Source organism: Rattus norvegicus, chromosome 18 (genome assembly GCF_036323735.1).
Source record: "Rattus norvegicus strain BN/NHsdMcwi chromosome 18, GRCr8, whole genome shotgun sequence".
Lineage (NCBI taxonomy): Eukaryota > Metazoa > Chordata > Mammalia > Rodentia > Muridae > Rattus > Rattus norvegicus.
The window spans coordinates 8,112,160-8,132,321 of NC_086036.1; the positions used below are offsets into that span (position 1 = coordinate 8,112,160).

General features: G+C 41.5%; 1 protein-coding gene across 1 annotated transcript in view; it reads right to left on the reverse strand.

Moving 5' to 3' along the window:
• Positions 1–20,162, reverse strand: part of Cdh2 (cadherin 2) — a 214,192-nt gene that overhangs the window by 61,063 nt on the left and 132,967 nt on the right. The gene's annotated exons all lie outside the window — the stretch shown is intronic.

The window sequence follows — 20,162 nt, forward strand, 5'->3', positions numbered from 1 at the left end:
CTTATACACCAACCGGAGTCCTATCACTAGTTTCACTGCCTGAGCCTTGCACTCCACTAGAGAGGCATGCAAGCCTGGGTTTCTCAGTTATCTGTTACCCTGTATTCTTCCTGCCACAGAATCTTAGATAAACACTTGAAGGAAGGAAATTCCAGGCATCTTCATCAACACCCACAATGTTTCCTAGAACCCTGGAAACTCAGAGTAAAAAGCATCAGAGTGAAAAGAAAAAAGAAACAAAACCTGATCATTTCTGTTCCTCGGGGTGCTTATGAACTTTGGTGTTCTTAATGTAAATTCTCACCAAATGAAATAAACATGCATCTTAAAAGATTTAAATGAAAAATAAATCATAAGGAGGAGGACCTTAACAATCTCAGTGGGTTACTCATACCGCTAATAATTGCGTTGACTTGAAAATGGGTGGGGGGAGAAAGTCACCGTTGCGTAGCGCAATGCTAATCAGCCTGTATCTTAGATACTGAAAATTAGATTCCACATTTACAACGAGAACCGGGTGTGCTCTAGACAACCTCTAGGAAGATCATTTCCTTTGCAGTCCACCTTCTATCATTCTGAAGAAATATTGCGTGGGGATGGCAAGGGAAGTCATCAGACATAAAGTGGTTTTCGCTTCCCAGAGAATTACTGCTGCAGTCTGGTCATGACTAAATGTGATACAATGGCAAGGGCTAGGTACGTCCATAGTGCAAAGTGCACTCACAGGTGAGGAAAGACTTCTCTTCCTTACTCAGATTGGGGTTTCAGAGACAGGGTCTCCTACAGTTCAAGCTACCTGCAACTGAATTGCGTAGCCGACAGTGACCCTGAACTCTTGATTTTCGGGTCCTACGTCTGGAGCACTGGAACCCAGTTTGATTAGTCCTCTGTCTCAACACCAACTGAAGATGCTCCTTCCAGTTCCGCTCACATCAAATCAGCACGACAAGCAAGGGCTACAGCCAAGGTCCACGCTCACTCATTTCCCTTCCTAGATGCACTAAAATGCTTTAACTACTGAATATATATTTTTTCAAGTACTGCATATGTATCATCCTTCAAATTTCATTCATTAAAAGTAAAAATAATAGTTGTATCTTCAACCAAATCAGGTTAAAATATAACGTCGATCTTTGGACTATAAATATTCCCAAGTAAACTTAGGTACCACAATCTTATTTGACTGAAGTGTTTTCTGGAGAATGATGGCATTTTCTTCTTTTCTTCTTTGTAAGTTAAAAATAACAAATGGAAAACTAAAATTGTTTTTTGAACCTTGCTGAGAAATCAAGATGATAAAATTATGCCATCTTTTTTTTTTTTAAACTTTTTTTTTTTTTTTGGTTCTTTTTTTTTCGGAGCTGGGTTCCGAACCCAGGGCCTTGCGCTTCCTAGGTAAGCGCTCTACCACTGAGCTAAATCCCCAGCCCTTTTTATTAATAGATGTAACATTTTTGATATCATAAAAAGAAATTCATGCTATTTCCATCCTCTCAGAAATGTCTAGTCTCCTCTGCGTTGCCTACTACATTTCAGCACAGCATCAGGCGTCCTCCCTCCAGGCCACATCTGCATCGCTGCCCCTGTGCCCTGCGTATTCTTTCCCAGATGCAGGTGACCCAGCACTAAGCCTGTGTGTGACCCACACAGTGACCTTATCCCTTTGTGACACAAGCCATATATGCATCAGGCCAGTTTTTAATGCTCTCCTAACTTTTTAAAATACTTGTATTTCGCTTTTAAATTGTACGTGTGTTTCTATGTGTGTGTTCACGCTGAATTTTTAATGCAAATTTATACAAAAGATTCATTAACATTGTCCCCATTATAACAATCATTCTAATAAGTACTCTATTTCTTAACAGTGTCCTGTGACTATGCCCTCTGTCTTTAAGAAGACAGTAAAGTTTTATTCTTGTGATAGGAGCTCTTAGTTTTTTATTTTCTATGATAAATAACTCTGACGAGAGTAAGTGCTTGTGAACATCCATAAATACATGGCCATATTACGAAAATGAATACGAAGAGAAAGATAGAAAATGGGCGGGCATCACAGAGAATCTCTATACAAAGCCTGCTCTATCAAAACTTCACAACAGAAGCCAATAACCAATGCACAGACCCAAGGCCTTCAGCGTTCTGCTGTAAGTGTTCATATCTAAGTCAGTGGTAGTAGTAGTCTGAACTGGTTTGTTGGTGGTAAAGCCTTGTGAAGTAGAGGTAAAATTAGGCTAAAGGGGCTGCAGAGATGGCTTATGCTAGCACAAGTGTCTGGGATTGGATCTTGGGTGCTAATATAAAGGCTGGGTGTAGAGGTTCACGTCTTCCATACCCGGACCATGGAGGTCGGGCCCAGAATCCCTGGAACCCACTGGTCAGCAGCCAATCCAACTGCAACTCTGAGCTCCAGCCTCAGTGGAGACCCTGCCTCAAAAGAATGAGGTGGGAAGTGACTGAAGGAGAGATCTGATACCAACCTCTGGCCTCCACAGGAGTGAGCATGAGACCCATGAAGATGGGCCCGCATACATCACATCTATTTTGACCTTAGCAGTGAACTTGTCACGTGAGACTCATTATTCCTGCTCTCCAGATGTGCAAGAGAGCTCTATGCTCGTCCCATGTTTGTGACTCCAGTCATTTCCCCCCAAATGGTCCAACAGAATCTGATGAGTTAAGCCACCGGAAACTAAGGCTTTAATAGACAATACAATTAGACGACAAAGAAGCTCAGGAAAACTGGTGAAGACAATGCTGCCAGATTTAGAGCTCCCATGCCAAACAAGATTTTAAAAAGTAACTCTTCTTTCTTTATTCTTCTCTCATACAATACTGTACCCTCTTCCTCTCTTCCATTCCTGTCAGCATCGGAAGAAAGACTGTAGGAACGAAAGGGATCAAGGACACCAAGCAAACCTGGCCCACAGAAAGGAGTAAGCAGGACTCATAGGGACTCACAGAGATTTAAATGTAAACAAATCAGGATGTTGCCCCAAGGTCCTACAGAGGCGGAGCTGGAGCGGGAAGGGTGTAAGCAGACAGGCATGGGGAACTCAGTCTTGACTGTGGAGGACCCACTTGGTAATCTGCCATCCCATTACTTAGTAGGATTCAGATGCTAACACGTCTCCAATCAAAAAGAACACAACGGAATACATTCGCAAGGAAGAAAACTGTGTCTATCCTCTGAGGGAGAAGAGGCTGGTCTCTGAGAACTGATCCTGGAATAAATGATTTGGAGCGGGTCAGGTGAGAAAGATCAGTCATCCAAGGTGAGCCAGTTGTTCTAGTTCCCGCCTAACGTGTAGCTCATGTGAATCAGCTTAATGCATGACATTATTGGGAGCATATGCTAATTCTCATTTAGTTTATGTTAAGTAAAGACAACTTCTGTCTATCATTCATGTTTGTTGATCCATTTATTTGTGCTGGGGACTGAACCCAGGGTGTCAGGCATTGATAAGGACATGCTGTCCCATGGATCTGTATCTCCAGCCCCATTCAGAAGTAATGAAATGTATCTATTTGGGGATGAGCGGATGATTTGGTGCAAGTCATGTAAGCCAGAGAACCTGAGCATGATGGCCAACTAGTCCTTGTAACCCTTGTGCTTAAAGGACGGAGACAGGTGGATCCCTGACTCATTAGCTGAACAACTAGTCCAGCCTCACTGTCAACATTCAGATCAGTGAAGAGACCCTGTCCCAAGACAGTAAGTGTGGAAGGAGAAGGCAGACAGACAGGCATAGAAATGCACACAAACACACAGACACAAACAAAGACACAGACACAGACACAGACACACACACACACACACACACACACACACACACACGGAAAGACAGACGGGGCGGGGGGAGGGAGAGAGAGAGAGAGAGAGAGAGAGAGAGAGAGAGAGAGAGAGAGAGGTAAGACAGAGACAGAGACAGAGAGACAGAGAGATTGAGATTTGATTTGACATTGAATTCTGGTATACTTTCCCACATGGGTTTGCCAAATACATATACAGAAATTCATAATATACCCATACGGAAAAGTCTGTATGTCATATATACAATGTTTTATGCACAATTTGTTTGAAACATGCATTGTGTCCTATGATTTTGTGCGTTCAATCAGTATAAAATTAACACTTTAGTGAGAAATAATGAACATGAATTTCAGTGGAAAAAGTCCCCTCCTGTAGATATTGGTTCAGCCTCTGACTCACCCTGTTCATCGGTTTTAGCCACCTTGCGTTATTTTAAGTTATACAAATTAAAATGCCGCCTCATTTCTAGGAGAAATGTGTGAATTTCATTTGTTGCCACCTAGTCAATGTTCACTATCTGTTGTCATCTTTCCCTAGGGGCTGAATGTAGCTAGGGAGATTTTTATCCCACTTGACAATGTGCTAGGACCAAGATGGGAAATTTACACAAGATGGCTATATTTGTACAGAAACTGTATCATTAATAGTAGAAAAGCGCCAGGCTTGGTGTCACACGCCTTAAATCTCAACACTCAGAAGGCAGAGGCAGGCAGATCGCTGAGCTCTTTGAGTTAGAGGCTAGCGTGGTTATAGTAAGTTCTCAGAAAGTCAGAGCTGCATACGACACTTTGCCCACTATGATATCTATATTTATCATGTGTCTCAAAATTTGGGGGTATAAAAACAATATATAGACACGCACACATACGTACACACTCACACTCACACACATACATGCACACTCACACATATGCACACTCACACACATGCACACTCACACACATAGACATATGAACACGCACACACACATACACGCACACACATGCACACACACGTGTGATAAATGCACATCTATCCATCTATCAAGCCATCCCCATGGAGCTTGTTGTAAGACTTTTTTCTTATGACTTCTAGGTATATAAAATAATGAACGAGAATTTTTACTTATGTTTTCAGAACATGAAGGAATTTTACCACATTTAATTATTCAGCTTTCAGAAAACATGCAAAATGTATCTTGAATTGTAAGAGTGAAACATTCTCACTTATTCGGGGTGGATGAAAACATCATGTTCTTTGTCAAAACCTACAGCGTTTAGAACTAATAATGAACCTTACTGGAATCCATGCGCTCCAATGAATGCTAACATTCCATTGTTTATTTACTGATGATAAAGAAGGTGTTACGCGGATGTGGGGTGTGACTAGCAGGGGACATTACTGGGAAGACTGGATATTTACGCACATCTGTAATTCCTGCTTTTCTGTGAGCATGAAACTGATTGAAAGAGTTGGTTTAACTTTTAGGAGCTTTATTTTTATGATTTTAATCACATGCATACATTTCCTTGGGAGAGGGGAGATACAGTGCAGTAGATGCGCCTAAGGAGGTCAGAGATATCGGATCACCCAGAGGTCACACAGGCGTTCGTTAGCCATCCAGTGTGTGCTGGGCCTGAATGAAGTCTTCTGTGAGAGCAGAACGCTCTCTTCACTGCTGAGACATCTAGCCAGCCTCTCAATTAATTTATGTTTAACGAAAGCTTTCCTGTAGACAACAGCCTAACCTTTCACATTATCAGAAACAAGCCAGGCAAGGATACTATGACAGTCCCCAAACTCTCCTATCATTCCGCTGAAGTGCTTCAATGTAGCATCACTGAGAGCTGGAAAATATAGCCGATCAATTATTTACATAACACCAAGCTTCTCTTTGATGAAAGTCATAACATTTTATCAGACAAATAGAATAAAATTAAAATTCTACTATTTTATAATCAAAGGGTCTAATTTGAAAACTTCTTTTGACGGCTCCACTACCCATATATTAAAATATTAATTTTACTCAACTGCTCAAACAACTCCAGAAACTGGGGTTGAAGTATGAAAGGAGAGTAAATAATGCATTTATTTAGGAAAGTAAATAAATGGAAGTACAGGCTTTGCACCCAGGATTAATCAAACTTAAAACAAATTTGCATGTGGTTAGAAATGTGCTGCTACACACATCGTAACATCAAACAAGAAAATGTAACGAGACTACTTTATAGTTTTATACATGACATAGAGACTACATAGGATTCTGCTAACCTGATTTATATAAAAGTAAACACTGGGGAAATAGTTATCTCAAACTACATTTTTGTCCCTTCAAGAAGTAACTCACATTAATGTTACTCATAAAGCTATAATATACATATAAAGTATTAACAGGAAAATGCAGATTATACCTATTAAATGTATTAGCAGTTAACCATCCCACATAAATACAAATACAGATGTGCTAATATTCACAAGTGGTTTACAGTTTTCATTCAAGAAAAAACATCACACTCTATTTAGAAGCAATTATAGGAAAATATTCCTAAATATTTTCATGCTTAAATATGTTTTTTTATATTTTCATTAGTTTTTTTCTACTTTAATTGCCTTTTTTTGAAGGTCTATTAGGAAAACAAAACACTGATTCTCAGTGAAGGCTGTAATATTTCATCAGACAAATGATAAAACTTGAAATTCTATTATTTTAGGAATAGTCAAATGATTTGACTTGAAACATTTTCTGACAGCTCCTTTACACATTATCTTAAAGTGTTAATTTCACGGAAATGCTCAGACAAAACCAGGCATGTACTGAACTTCCCTGCACAGGTGGAGAGCACTGTCTATTAATGAGCCATATATCTGCGAATCGGATGTGAGGAGGGAAAGTGGGAGGGGCGCCCCCCCCCATCTTGCACTGTTTGAATACATAGCTTGCAAAGCAAGGCAGAATGCTTTCCAAGAGACAGGTCTCCTCATAAGTACACAGTCCGTTTCTGCTTGCTCTTGCCACCCTCGAACACCCCAAAAGGTTAACTTGAGAAACTTTCTTTTTCTTACAATAGAGCAGCCCTTGCAGAATCTATCAGTTGTCTGCACAGATGCATGCACAACGCTGTATGTTAGGAGCCCACAGATCGCTTGCTGGAAAAGCTTATTATATTTTCTTTAAATATAAAACTATGCAAAGAAAAAACATAGAGTTTGTGCAACACATTAAATGATATTTAACGCACTTAATACATGCAAATCTTCCAAAAGAAATATTAAAATAAAATTAAAACGGAACTTGGAGCCTTTGTTCAAGAGATACCATTTTGCAACAAGTGTTATGACCGAAATATCAAGTTATTCATTGACACCAAGAAAAATGTCATCAACAAAAGTTGGTGTTGGCAAAGGACAGTACAGTGTTTATTATTTTTTTTCTTCAAATACCAGGAAGCCCTGTGCTGTCACAGTCCACAAGGGATGAGTTTATTCAACTTCATGATCCTCCTTTTTCCTTACCCTGGCAAACATAATGCCAGTGTTCCTTACGGTTTTTAAAGGCTCTTCCCTGAGGATTTCAGAACACCCAGAAAAGCATACTTCAAGCACTCATGGCTATCCTTCTACTGGGCTTAATAATTTCTCCCTGGGATTTAAAACATAACACCACCTAAGTCTCACAAGTCAACTGGATCCTTTTCTGAGAGCTGGGTTTTTGCTTCAAATCTGTGTGCTCTGTCTGTGTAATGTTTATTACAGGCCTTAGCAGTTTTCAATTAAGTTCATTCAAATGCCAGGCAACTGAGTTACATTTTCAAGTGAAAAGCTCTCCTTCATAAATCTCTAGTGAGTTCCATCCGAACACACTGCCAGGGTGGGGAATCTCCAGGGTAACGTGGGCACTCTGGTGAATGTCAGTTACTGGGACTCTCGAGCCCCTATCTTTGCACAAAGTGCAATCAGTTAGTTTCCTATTTCCTTATAAATTTATGTAGAATTAAGCTTAATGAGCATACTTTTATACACAGGGGACTTTTAATGGGACTAATTGTTAATCATAAAATATAATAGGAAGGAAGGAATAAAAACCAAATGAACAGAGGGAAAAGGCAAGGGATAAGGAATCAAATGAGCCAAATTAATTATTCCAAAAGTTGGAACAATCAGAGAATGAAACTCATACATACCTTGTTTTAGAACTAAAGAGTGGATTATATGTGCTCATAGAAGACATTGGAGCAGGATTAAACTCACGGTAAATTAAGTTAAAATATTAACAGAAGCACATCGATGCTAAAGCAGTGTCCAGGCTTCCTTGACGGAGTTGGGGGGGAGACTGAGAATGCTTGTCCCACCTCCACCAGCAAGTTCTGCAGTGGGAGGTGTCACAGGAAAGACAGGCCTTGCAACTGGCACATACAGGTCTTCCTTAACAGACAGGTGAGTGGGCCGGATAAAAGGTTCTGTCAGTAAAGTAATTACTTTGCAAGTAGTAAACAGCAGGATCTGCGAGAGAACCTAGCTTTAAAAATAGGGTGGAGAGAACCGCCTTGACATGAACCTCTGTCCTCCACATGCACATCTACAGATATGTACACACGCACCCATGTGGTGGACATAGGAGGTAGGAAATAAAACTTTTCAACTACTAAGAAGGTTTAGGAGACGGCCATAAAGGATCATTAAAATATAAATCCAAGTCTTTTATAATAAAATGGTTAATGTTTCTAGACTGTCGAAGGACAGCTAAAAACCAATTTGAGATCATTACTCTACTGCCTCGCCAGTGTCCTACTCTCCAGGGACAGGATTCTAATGAGTAAAGCCATTAAATGTCACTTATCAAGTAATACTCCTGCACAATAAACAGCTTTATCAAAAAGCGAGGAACCTGGCTTGAGTGGAGCTTAAAATTGCAAAGAGGCGGTGATATGCTGATAACCCATCCTAGGGTTTGCACACGCTGTGTTTGAGTCACGCTGCACGTGCAACTATGTCAGTCCACGCTCTAATTTGTCAACCTCCCACGGGAGGCCAAGAAAGAAATCCAAGGCTCGGGTTTGCTCAAAAATCAAGACTGGCAAAGTAGATCTTTGTCCCGTACTGTTCATTTACATTACATTAGAAGGTGGTAGTGATTTGATCAAAAGGCAACTGTGTTCCAAACCAGCTAAGAAACTGTCGCACCATGGTTGGAAAATGTAACTAGCTACTACTGCAGAGTGCTTTCTAAGAGCCATACAGAGATGGCAGAGTTGATAGGCCAAGTATACACCGTTCTCCTTAGGACATCCCACGGCATGAGATACAGCCCTTCCCTACCACCCAGAGATGACCCGGGGCGTGTACATGATATGGGCTCTTGCCACCAGGTTTAAGTCCAAGAGCCTATATGGGAAGGAGAAAACCAACCTCTGACCTCCACACACCTGTCTCACACACACACAATATGCATGTGCGTGTACACACATACACATGCTCACAATAATTACCATAAAAAGTTAAATCGAAAGTTTAAAAATAATCACATTCCAGGAATTTGAGAGTTGCTCTCTCGGCATTCGGTGCTCGCTGCTGACCTCAGTGGGGGAGAGACAGTGCTATTCAGTAGTAATATATTGGAGCCGTTGCTGCTGCCTGCCTCCAATATAACGGGCATGCTTTAAGTATAGAAGGCCATAGAGATACAGCTGAAGTGGTCAAGAGCATGATGTACCCGCCTTGGGCTGCTCAGGACTGGTGTTTACCTCCAGCTCCGGGAGACAAACATGCCCTCTTCTGGCCTCTGCAGGTACTGCACTCATGTACACACAGCCACAGAGAGATACACAATTAACAGTGAAACAGTCAAGGCAGCTTCTGGTGCCCACGGATGGCATTCCAGGTAGGGTGGGTGACATGTTTCTCCACACTGCTGCAGCAATGCTCAAGGATTTTCGTGGCATCCCACCCTTGTGGACACCCAGAATGATAAACCATCTCTCTCTGGAGTTGACAGGACACATATCTCTTTGCAGCAGGGTCATTTAGAAGTTGCTGCCCTATCCCCCTGCTGGTACAGTTATGAAAGAACATGTCAGATAGTGGTCTGACAGTCAAACCAGGAATGAAGGATCCGGCATCCATCCTCGGAGGAGTGGCCAGAGTCACAGTGCACACAGGTAACTGTGTAAGGATAAGAAATCTGTGACGCAGCTCAGGAGACCATTGCTGTAATCCATGCTCTCCAACCACATCTACGAAATAGATCAGAGCTAAGCCTATGGTAGGTAGAACGCAAAGACTTACTGAATAATTTTTAAACATCCTGACACTTTTCCACCAGAACAAAGTTTTATTGTGATGTCCTAAAACGTTGTTACAAAATCTGCTAGAAAAAGCTATACTTTTTATTTCTCAGATGAGGAAAGCCATGTAATATTCAATTCCATCCATGTACAACTCAAAGAGTGTGCGAGAAGAGTGGAGACCATTGCGTTCTGGAGAATGAAGCTGAAAAGTGAAAACAAGCACAGATGCTACAGAAATAACTAGGAGGTCGAGATACTTGGTGCAGGCTTCTGATAGCGTAAGGACGCTATGCATACACTTTTATGTGTGGAACACCTGGAAATGCATGAGAATCACTGCTTTCTCCTTTCTATGTACCTTAGTGACTCAAAGATGCCCTGCACAACAATCGGCTTCACTGATGCTTTCTCCAGGCTTCCTCGGGACACGAAATCAGATGACGGTCCTTTTGTGACAGAGTCCAGCTACACATATATAAATCTTTCAGAGCTCAGTTAGGTGTTTCCGATCTCTTTCTGTCTCTTTCCTTCTTCCCTCATCCCCTTCTCTATATGCCTGTTAGGAAATTACATTAAAATATTGCTTCCTCTAATTATGTCACACTCAAAAGAGTATGATTCTCAGTCTCAGAAACTTGAAGCAATTCTGCTAACTCCAAATTCAGGCTACTTAGGTTGGCAAAGGATTTTAATTTTCACAAAACGTTTTTATCAAAACTTAAAGAAACAAAAGAAAAATGTCCAGCATAAACATTACTGCTTTGAAATGCACCACAAGAGGAAAATACACAAAGAAAACCAAACCAAAGCAAAGCAAACAAGCCTACGTCTCAAATCAACTTCAGCAGTGTGGCATCGACACATGACAAGGACAGTTAAGAGTAAATGTGTGCCTAGAGTGCAGCACTCACACATACAACAAGGAACACGAAGTTATTATGTATGTCATGGAGCATGGATAAAAGAACGAGACACAAAGAACAAACTGCGTATTAGGAAACTCTGTAAGAGGACACCGTATCAACCGGAAGCAAAAGCCACTGAGAACACAATCTGTATTTCCTTACTTGCTCATAAGAGAAAAGGGTATGATTATATACGATTATATATGAAGAACTACCGATTCTACAACAGAGCTCTCAAAACTTTGTCATGAGATGAAACTCATCTCAGAAGCCAAATTCCCAATTTCTACTACTAATCTACCAAAAAGACACATGGGCCACCAGGTGTTAGGACTTTGATATAAGTTGGATTTTTCATTGAGAGCCAATTATAACACTGAACAAAAGTAACTGCAAGATGGTTACACTTAAAGTTGCCTCTGCTTTCCGAACATTATCAAAATGATATATTAAGTATTTAATAAATAAATTCCACAACAAGTTCAGAAATACTACTTTTTGCTTCATCAAGGCAGTGAGGTTATGCAGAGCAATTATATAAAACTCCTAAACCGTTAACTGAACTTAAGTAGTAAAAACTACTGTACAAGCTTAAATAAACACCAAAATCTGAATATAAATTTATTCATGCATTAATAATAATTACCTAAGAATATCAACTAACTGAGAAAAGGACAGCCTCATATATGTTTGTGATCATCTGCATTTCCCTCTTTCTAGGTCTCTAAAGAATTATTGCATGAGTCCTAAGAAGTGTCTATGATTCTAGAAAGCACTGTTCTAATACCTAATACATAGTGCAGAGCCAGCTGAGGTTATTTCTGTGTCACTCAAACACAGGGAAACGATTGGCTCATCATCTTACTATATTACTATCATCATTATAAAAGCCCATTTCAATGTATATAATTTAATATACATATACAAAGGTTTATGTTGAGTCATGTTCCCTTTAAAGCCAGATATATTAATTATATTTAGAAACTATAAAATGTTTATAAAAACTTTTAATACAGTATCCTATACAGCATTTATTTCATTGCTTGGAGGGGGGAGGAGAGAGAGAGAGAGACAGACAGACAGACAGACAGACAGAGACAGAGAGTCAGAGACAGAGACAGAGAGAGACAGAGAGAAGAGACAGAGACAGGGAGAGACAGAGAGAAGAGACAGAGAGAGACAGAAAGAGACAGAGAGAGACAGAGAAGAGACAAAGAGAGAGAGAAGAGACAGAGAGAGACAGAGAGAAGAGACAAAGAGAGAGACAGAGAGAGACAGAGAGAGAGAGAGAGAGAGAGAGAGAGAGAGAGAGAGAGAGAACACAGAAGAGGAATCAGCCTGTCTTCAGTTGCAACTTCAAAATTCTGGTGCTTCTACTGGGACTGCAAATCCTTTCCTCAAGGCTGGGGTGACATTTTCTCTTGGAGAGAAGACTGTACCATCCCTATTAGTTACATTAGTGTGAATGGGCTTATGTGTCAAAACCTATAGCAATGATTTTCAATCTCCCTTATGCTGTGACCCTTTAATACAGTTCCTCATGTGGTGGTGACCCCAACCATAAAATTATCCCATACTGTTATGAATCATAATGTAAATATCTGATATACAGGGTATCTGACATGTACCCCTGAAAGGGATTGTGACATCTAGGTTGAAAACTGCTGCCTGATGGCATTACAGTCATCTCCACACCCTACACTCTGCACCACGTGTTGAGTCTGCTGTCTTAGAGGTTCTCTGCTGCTCACGTAGTCGAAATGTATACTGCACACTGTCACGGCAGCGAGTGTGGCTTCCACACTCAATAACTCAACCATCCTTAAATTTTACAGTGATGAGGGCATTCCATATTTAATACGTCATACTGAAACATACATGCGTGTATTCAGGGAGCTTCACTGCATTAACTAAGATGATGTCACGACAAGCATCCCATACACAGGTAATCTGCTTCCAACGTAACACTGCCCAGTCGGTATGTGTGAGCTACAATAAATCAAGTTAGCTAGAAGGTCCTTATCCAGTCCCTCGACTGATGCAATAAACCAACTCGTTTGAATTGTATTCTCTTGGCTGAAAGCCTCTGCAATGTTAACATTACAGAATAACACACCAACATCTTCGTTAAGCTTTAAGTAAATTATAGGTTTACTTGTGTGTGCACGCATGCACATGTGTGTCACCACACTTACAAGAGTCAGAAGATGATAGCCAGAAGGTAGTTGTCTCTTGGTACAATGGGGTGGGGTGCAGGAGGTCTTACTCAGATTGATCTGAACACCGAGAACTTTTACCTGCTAAGCCACCTCTTTGGCTCTGCATCCTTTTTCCAAACCAACACCCAATCATTAACTTCTAGAAGCATGGAATAAAAGGAGCGACGGGATGTAAATAAATGAGTCCAAAAACACAACAAAGAAACGAAAGAGCACAGAGCTTTCTTTTAAGTAGAAATGGAAAAGAGGGATGAGGAGGAGGCGGCAGCAGTGGCTATTCAGACTGGGAAAAAAATATCCATGGACCAGAAATAATGGAGCAGTGTGACTCGTTAGCTAGATAGAAATCCAGCAGGGGCAACGGATACTTCAGCCTCCACAGGCTTGGTAAAGGAACATGGGAGGTGACATGAGGCAGGGCAGAGAACCTATCATGAAATCAGAATGCAAAGAACGGGGCAGAGGCTAAGTGTGGGTTGGTACAAGGCCAGACTGAGTAATGGGACCAGAACTCTCAGCACAATGCACCTGAAATCCCCCATCACAGAGAAGCCCAGAGAATAGCCCACAGAGAAGCGTGGTGTCCGAAACTCTCCATGGAAGCCTGACTCCTGAACACGTCAGTGGTCTGTCTCCTGGCCCTAAAAATTATCTGAAGACCTTCCTGCTACACACCCTCAGCCTCGGCCATTTTAACCAGCTCTCGGGTTTGAAAAGCCACCCTTTCAAGTAACAAGATGAACATTTACGACCAGACTTTGGCTATTATACTAAGATCTGGAATATTACTCACCCAACTGCGCAGTGGAGAGAAAAGAACAAGGACAGAAGGCAAGACTCTGGGGGGAAACCAAGCAGGGGTAAAGTAAGCAATGTGAGAGGGTCCTTGGTTCATTCTCATCTTCTATGGCTGCCCCATGGGGATCATCGATTCCCAGCCTCCACCTCCTTCCTTCCCTTTAGTGACATGGCTAGCTAACAAATGATTAGACGTGAGTCGTTAGTCCAACCAGAAGATAAACATGAAGACGTCTTAGCTAGTTTGGGCAGAAAGGAGTGATGACAGTAGCATTTGCCCATGATGCTGCAGTTGACTCAGGCTTTGGCTGGTTTCTGAGCTCCCTGCACTGCAGCAGCCCCTCCTGGTACCTTACAGAGCCAACAGTGGTCTGGTTCTGAGTCGGTGCTCACTGATGCACGTACTAAGCTACTTTAGATAAGCACAGGTGAGCTCAGTGCTCATTTGACATTTGTCACTCTACCTCCACGCAATGTACATAAAACTCAATATCAGGAAACAGACGGTAGAAGTAGATACCGCCCTTACTGTCCCAGATTTGTTTATGCATCCTCACTTACTTACCTTTGTGCAATGTGAAGCATTCAGCAAATAACGTCACGAAAGACCACTCCCACCAGTCCTGCTTCTGACCAGGAGTTTGTGATGTGGCAATCTCACCAGGACATGACTTACATGTTTCCATTCTTTCAGGTATATGTGCACTTGTGTATTCACACAACTTCCTACCTTTTCACACAGGTGGATGTGTCACGCATTCCTATTGAACATGGCATGTGCCCTGGGAAGCACCTACTGCACCTGGCTACCAAAGTAAACTTGGTGAACGTCCCTCTCAATGAAAAATAACCAAATAAATATTTCTATGCCAGTTATCAGGCGTTTTACTTTAAGGTTGGAAGATCTTTCATAATTAAGTAAAGTTTAACCAAAGTGTTTGAAAGTATTTAAAGAGAGAGATCCCTGAAGTTGGAAAGACATGTTGGGTGGTGTTAGATGCGATCTCAGTAGGGGACAAGGGGCTACTTCAGCAAGGTGGGCAGGATAACGAGGCAGGATCAGTCCACTCATGACGTCCTGATACAAAGGGCAGTGCTGGACCCTCTCCCTTGTTCTTCACTCAGTGCTTTGTGAAGGATGGGAACTGGGAACGTATTCCCCCCACTGGGGAGCTTTCTTTAGAAAAGTGTTTAAATACACATCATCTTTACATGGATGATGCTTTATGGACTAAAGTCTTTTACTTAGAAAAGCAAACTTTAGATAGGCTGAAATTCAGTAGAATAAAAGGAAAAATGTCAACGGAGGTGAAAACTACAGTTCTGATTCATTGTGTGTGTGTGTGTCCATGTGTGTGTGCGTGCAGGTCAGTGTACAACACACTTATCTGACAGGAGGACTGAGAGATAATGTTCCAATACAACTATAGTTAAGAGCTTAGCATTGCTCCTCTCCATGTCCTGTGTGTTTGAACTATTAATACTAGGAACACAATTAGTGGTACTTTTTAAACCCAGGAATTATTCAAAAATACACAATATAATATGCAATATGTAATTATGAAGACATGAGATTGATTTCACAAGTCACAGAGAAAAATAAGATTCATTATATAACAATCACGCCTTGTATAAATTATAGTCCAGCCAACAGGGACACTAAATATGCACTTTAATTTGGATTACAGTACAAAAGTAACTTCACTATCTAATGAGATGAATTATTAATCAATGCTAAAAGATACTTTTAAAAAGCTCTGCTTGAATAAAGGCCAACTCTAATCTCATGCATTTTACAAGTAATCTTCAATAAGCCATTATCATCTTATTCTCAATTAAACCACACCCTCACGTAAGATAGTTTTTGTAAGTTAGAAGTTGTATCGAGGCTGATGGTACAGCCTGCAACTCAGTTGTTTGAAAGACTGAGACACAAGGATTACAGCTCAAGGTCTCCCTGGGGTACAGAGTAAGACCAAGCCTGGCCTGGGCAACTTAGTGAGACAGTGTCTCCAAAGTGAAAAGGTACTGAGAGAGCTTGGTCATAACTTGGCAGTGCTCTCATTTATCCAGAGTCCCTGGATTCAAACCCTGATACCAAGGGAGAAAACAAAGGAATAAGTTTCATCAGTAATGAGGTTTTTGCCATTTTACAACTGTTGGGGAAATTTTCAAACAGTAGTATGCTTTAAGAAAGTAAGTCTAGGGTACAAGATCTTCAGCAGGAGGCGTAACTGCCATCCAGCTAGAGACCGAAGCGTGACCTGTAGAACCCATGTAGGGGAAAGAGAGAATTCACTCCAAACGTCATCTTCTAACCTCCACACAGGGATCTTCACACACACACACACACACACACACACACACACACACGCACGCATGCATACATGCACGCGCGCGCACGCACACACACACATACACACAGAGAGAGAACACACACACAGAGAGACAGACACACATACATGCACATGCACACACACACACACACACACACACACACACGCACGCACGCACACACAGATACCACACACAGAGAGAGAAAGAGAAAGGGAGAGAGAGGGAGAGAAGGGGGGCACAGAGAAGAGAGAGAACGATAAAGAAAAGAGTAGAAAGTAAGTCACACCTTTGGCTATTCATTGCTTTACATGTAATCAGAGAACATTTCAGTTGATCATGATTTTGCTAATAACACGCATAACACTAAACACATGTAGATATACACACTCACTGACTGGAAGTCTATGATTTAACAAATTCCTAAGCCGAGCACCACTGAAAGTTGAATTCAGATTTTGCCTGCTTTGTTGCAGGTGCTCAGGTTCCCGAAAGGACAGAGCGGCTTCTCTGGGACGAAAAGCAGCAAGGCTGAAGGGAGAGGTCAGCAGAGTGCTCACTATACATGCCTTGACCACTGATGCTCACGTGAAAAACTGAGGCGTGTGTCTAATGTCCACCCTAATGCTAGCACTGGTGGGATATAGAGACAGCAATCCCTAGGCACTATTTGATGGGCCCCATGTCCCAGTGAGAGAAGAAACCCAAGGAAGATGGTTCTGTGGCATGAAACTTGAGGTCGAACTCTTGCTTTCACACAAATGCCTACATTTATGCCCATATGTGCATACCTCACCCTGCCCACACACACACACAAAAGCCCACACCACGTCACACATAAACATTCTCTGACAAGCATTTAAGAAAACTTACAGGAGTAAAATTATTTTAGATAGATATTTCTTGATTTTTAAAAGACAAAACCCCCAAAGTTAGATCCAAGTATAACATTCCCATAAATTATAAACCAAACGGCAACAACAGCTACGTAGAGAAAGATGGCAGTTATTCAACTGTTGGTCTTACATGCATTGATGTTTACATTATAGCCATGCTAATGAGATGTCATTTACAATGTGGGTGCTTTCCTGTTGCCATATTTTCTATGTCATGCCATAAGCAATAGAAATTCGAGTTCTGCTTGAAACTCAAACACTCCTAGAATAGATCAGACGGGTCACGTTTCGTGCGTGAAATACATTTCTGTCATTTCAAGATGGGGGAGTGAGGATGAGTTTACACTCTTGAAGATTAAATGATACCACACCTACTCCAAATTCTGTCTCACATCTTTTAAAAGCAAGGGATGTTAAGGCAAAAGAAATTTTAAACCTTTTAGACTATGTTCCCCCAAAAGAAAGTCTCAGATCCACATAGGAATACAAAGCCGGTGGGAAATGAAGCCGCACCTGGAACCACTTCCAGACACAACTCACGGTGTCTGGGAAGCTCACAGGATGGACACGTGCTGTCCAGGGATGATAAACTATAGACCCTGGGAGTTTTCAAAGACATGGGGGTAAGAGTTGGGGGGAGAAAACACCACTTAGACACTATGTCAGGTCTGGGCCACAACTGACAAGGCTGTACTGTCACTGTTACACGGGATTATTTTCCAAGAGGTTCGGGGTAGCTCCATGACCATGTACAGAGGCTGAAGCAGAAGGAGGGCTTCGAGTTTGAAGATAGCCTGGGTTGCACACGGGGATCTTACTCCAGCAAACTAAATAAAGGAAGAAAATTAAAAAAATGAAATTCTAATCCTATATGAGCTCGGTGTATGAATTTATTTGTAATATTGGAACTGTTCTTTCTGTTAAATTTTCTTATCATAATGACCCTATCTATCATCTATCTGTCTGTCTGTCTGTCTGTCTGCATATCACTTCTCTACCTACTTAGCTACCAATCATATATTCAGATGTCTACATACATTCTACTATAATTTATGATTCTAATAAGCAGTATTCTTTTTCTCAGGTCCAAAGTCATTTGCTTTAACCATTTCTTCTACACACACACACACACACACACACACACACCCCACACACACATACATACATACACACACACACCACACACACACATACCACACACACCCCCACACACACACACCACACACACACACCACACACACACATCACACACACACCACACACACACACCACACACACATACCACACACCACATACACACCACCCCACACACATACCACACACACCACACACACACACCACACACACATACACACCACACACAAACACACACACACACACCCCACACACACACACACCACACACACCACACACACACATCACACACACCACACACACACACACCACACACACATACCACACACCACATACACACCACCCCACACACATACCACACACCACACACACACCACACACACACACATACACACCACACACAAACACACACACACACCCCACACACACACACCACACACACACACCACACACACACATCACACACACCACACACACACACACACCACACACACATACCACACACCACATACACACCACCCCACACACATACCACACACCACACACACACCACACACACACACATACACACCACACACAAATACAAACACACACACACACACACACACACACACACACACAACTCTTTGACAATCCTTTCCTAGGTTACAGTTTAGACACCGCAGCAAACAACTAGGCTTTGTGGCTTCCTGTTTTTTGGCACTTTCAAGCCTCTTAATATTTTGTAAATTTTTACAAAACGAATGAGGGTCCCCTTCATTTTCAGACTTTAAAGGTTCCTTCCTGGGTCCCTCATTTAAAGATCATTCACTTCTACTCACAGGCCTTTTTGTTTGACTTAAAAACTACTGCCACACTCAAAGTGGATATTTTAAAAGGAGAAAAGAAGGGTCCAATACTTTCTTACTACAGGGCAGGTAGATATAGGTTAACTCCCCTCAGAATAAATCAGAATATAATATTAAGACCTCTGAGCTAGACATAGGGAGGTCCCTGACTGCCTCGCCTTGTCATGAATTGTTCCTCCCTGCACGCATGCACCAGGCACTGGTCTTGTTTTCCAGTCTGACACAGTAACACGAACATGGCCCGCACTTAGCCATCTTGGCCTTCCATGTTCTTCAGTAAATTTCACAAATCAGAGTTCCACTTCACGGCAATTAGAGGCTTAAAGGCTTTACTCTACACATCACTACAATTAGTCCTAGAAACATAAAAGCTAAAATTGTCGTTTTGCAACATAAAAGTATTTTCCCCAAAGTATGAAATTTTCCACAAAAAATAGTTAAGTTTCTGAAATGTTAATGGGACAGCAGTTTGCAGGAAAACATCTCTCGCAGAGAAAGCAGCAAATATAATTAGCTTGTCACAAAGTATTACCAGGTAGGTTGAAAAGGAGGTTGTACCTTGATTTGAAATACAAATGGGCGACTTAGTCTAAACCTACAGCTTTGCAGAAAGCAAAAGGGAAATACAGTCTGTGAACATTCCTTCCCTAATCCCCTCCTACCCCCAGCCACTGCCTTCAGAGAATAAATCTCCAGAGGGTTTTACTGTGTGTGCGGTTACATTGCAGTTTGGTTTTGGAGTGGTAGGAATTGCTTGGCCCACTGGATTTCATGTTTAAAATATAAACCACACTTTGTACATAAGCCTTCTCATTTCATGCTACTTTGTTTTCTAAGTTATCCAAATCATTCCATTAAAGGGAATGAGCAAGACATTAAAAAAATACTTGAAAGGAAAATACAGCCCTGCTTGGTTCTTTAATGTCTCTGTGAGGATCTGCTCTGCTCTTTAAT